At 48.6% G+C, this 2863-nt stretch overlaps 1 long non-coding RNA gene across 1 annotated transcript; it reads right to left on the bottom strand.

Annotated features, from left to right (window-relative positions):
* Positions 1-299: 299 nt before the first annotated feature.
* LOC119344946 lies at positions 300-2765 on the bottom strand. Its single transcript, XR_005166871.1, has 3 exons — positions 2169-2765; positions 969-1506; positions 300-873 (listed from the first exon to the last, which is right to left on the bottom strand). It is a non-coding gene; the product is annotated as an uncharacterized LOC119344946 (long non-coding RNA).
* Between the last annotated feature and the right edge of the window lie 98 nt (positions 2766-2863).

Here is a 2863-nt window from a genome sequence, read left to right as displayed (position 1 = left end):
GACTCTTGTGTAGGCACTTAAGAGTAAAAAGTTAAACATCAAAAAATTAAGAAAAAAGTAAGCGCCTTCTCATTCAATGCTAGGCGCTTATCAGCAGCTCTAAATACGTAGGCCCGGCTACCCGTTTCTTTACTCGCGTGCCCAGGAAAAGAGAAAGCGCTCAATGCATCTATTGGTACCGGGCACACTGGGAACAACTAACGCAACTGCCGGTCTATCGGGAAATAAATCCTGGCGTCCATCAATTGCAGATGCCCTAAGAAAACATGCAATTTGTCTATATCCGGCATCAAGTCCCACAAATAAATGCCCGTGCGTTGCTATGGTTAATAATGCATCAAATATACAAAAAATTGATGAATTGAATTGAACCGACCGAATTCAGTTGATGCGGACACAGACTAAATTGAAAATAATAGGGCATGACAAAGCTCTTGAAGATGCCGGAGCTGACGAAAACATGATATAGACACTTTTAAAAGATGTAGGTAGGGAAAGTTAATTACTAAGTACATCATATCAAATCACATAAACATTTGGTTTTGACCATCTTCTCCAATTTTGGATCATTATTTCCCTTATTTGCAAAGATAAAACATTCTACAAATTATATTGTGCATAGTACAGGATCCAAAACAGTGAAAATTAAATAATTGTGAACAAACCTGAATAATGAATTACCTCGTTGTGACCAAACAGCTCCTAGGTCGTTAATTCATTGCAGCAACCGTACTTATTAAACAATTCGTGCACTTCGGTGAAGCTTTGCTTTGTATTTTTGTATGTTCTCTAGCTTGCTCTGCATCAATTCCTCCTGAGCTCGTCCCTGCTGTTGCTACTTGTCGCTGCTAGCCCCGCCATGCTACTCTGTTCCTGCAGAGTTTTCAGAAGAATCACATCGGTAATCAGCCAACTGAAAGTCGTCGACGCAGGGCAGCGGCAAAAGCAAACGGCAGCAGGGAGGTCACCTGAAGTCGGAGTTCTTTGGCGATGAATATGGAGTCCCTGGTGACGTGACCTTGCCAGCCAAACAATGCTGGCGGAGGCGACGGAGGCATAGTAGGAGAACTTGTGGCCGTCGAAGATACGATTGGTGCCTTGTACAGAGCTGACGGCGTCAAGGATGACTACTCCCGCCGGGATGCCCATTTGTGCCTTACGGCGTCGAGGATGACTACTACGCCGGTGGTGAGCGAGAAAGTGACGGGGGTGAGCGAGAAGGTGTAGAGGGCACCGCCGGTGAGGCTCGTGTGGACGGCGCTGCCGGCCTCAGCCCCAGTCTTGGGTCGATCCCCTCCTCCTTCCCTCGTGCGCCGCACCAGAAGGGGAGTGCCGCGTCCTCGTCGCGGGAGCAACCATGGCGCCGCCCCGGAGAACCCCTAAGCTGCTCTCATGGATCCTGATGCCACCGTCGTTTTACGTGTTCGAGAAGTTCTCCTGCACTGACACAGCAGGGATCCAATCTGAATCCTGGTAATCTCAATCCCTTCAGGAAAAAGCCTTCTGCTGCATCAAAACAACCATTTCAATATTTAAAATTTTCAAGAACATTAGGTTCCTCAACCCCTACGTCTCCAAATATACATCATTTTTGTTCCTTGAAATTCAGAATAATATGACCGCGTAGACCGAATAGTGCTGCTCTATACACCAGATTTCTGACGAGTGCAAGTAAATTGAAAAAGAAATAACAGAATCCCCTTGTTATTAACGTTCAGTACGCACTTGTACAATGATAAATTATACCCCTGAAAGTTTCAGAAGTTACTAAGATGGTATATGCTGAGATCTTGGAGAAGTACAAACAAATAATATGCAGATAATCATTTATAGATTTCCATGCAGAAGTACAATACATCGTCTACCCAGGACCGGGAAGCAACACAAAATTATGGCATGATATTATTCACTTCTTTTTGTTGCCAATGAACACTAAATTGTTCACTTGCCAATACAAGACTGCAACCACTACGTAGCCCTGTACATCGACCAAATACATTAATTAGTTTCCTGTGGACAACATATCTTAAACAGTACTCGATGTTTCCACAAAAGGCTTGCTAGGGGTTGTCGTGTGATTGTCAAAATTGAGCAGAATTGATTATGAAAAGATGCCTGATGGTAAAGAATCAAAGTAGATTGCTGTCTACTCAAGAAAATCCTCTCACCTCGTACACGTCGCTGTTATCTATGGCCATCAGCAGCTAGCGCCCCAGGTGCAGATGCACTTCCATACTGCAGGTGAGGAATTGCAGAATCTAGCATCCAGGGCAAGCCACGATGAAAAAGGCTTCTCCAGCGAGGGAAAGAGGAGAGGCGGCAAGGGATCTAATGGATCTGTGGAGAACATGTGCCTCTGGATGGGTGCGCCGGGCAGGGCGGCAGGCCTGGAGATCCTTTGCGCTGGATTTGCTGCGCGGCCGGGATCCCCGGCAACGGCCGAGAGCGGTTTGGACGGTGGTGGTGGCGGCAAAGGGGACGGCGGTGGTGGCGACGACAAAGGGCGGCGGCGCGGATGGCGATGGTGGCGGTGGCAAAGGGCGGCGGCGCAGGCGGCGTTGGTGGCAGAGGCAAAGGGCAGCGGCGCGGACCCAAACTACTCCTCCCGTGCACGTCTGCTCCCGGCCGCCGCGGCCGCCTTGGATCCCGGCGAGCGAGCGAGGGATTGGGTGGGGTTATACGGGCGATGGCGGAGAAGCACCCAGCGATGGGCGACGCCTGAAATTGGGGATCGTCGTTGGGGGATAGGCGAGGGCCGAAGCGGTATGTTGACTTACAGATTACAGATAGCTATGATGTGCACCGCGGGTTGATTTAAAAAAGAATTGGGATCTTTGTGTAAAAAGGCCGCGACGGTGAACCC

This window comes from Triticum dicoccoides, unplaced genomic scaffold (assembly GCF_002162155.2).
Source record: "Triticum dicoccoides isolate Atlit2015 ecotype Zavitan unplaced genomic scaffold, WEW_v2.0 scaffold194614, whole genome shotgun sequence".
Taxonomy (NCBI): domain Eukaryota; kingdom Viridiplantae; phylum Streptophyta; class Magnoliopsida; order Poales; family Poaceae; genus Triticum; species Triticum dicoccoides.
This window is presented reverse-complemented; position numbering and strand designations above follow the sequence as displayed.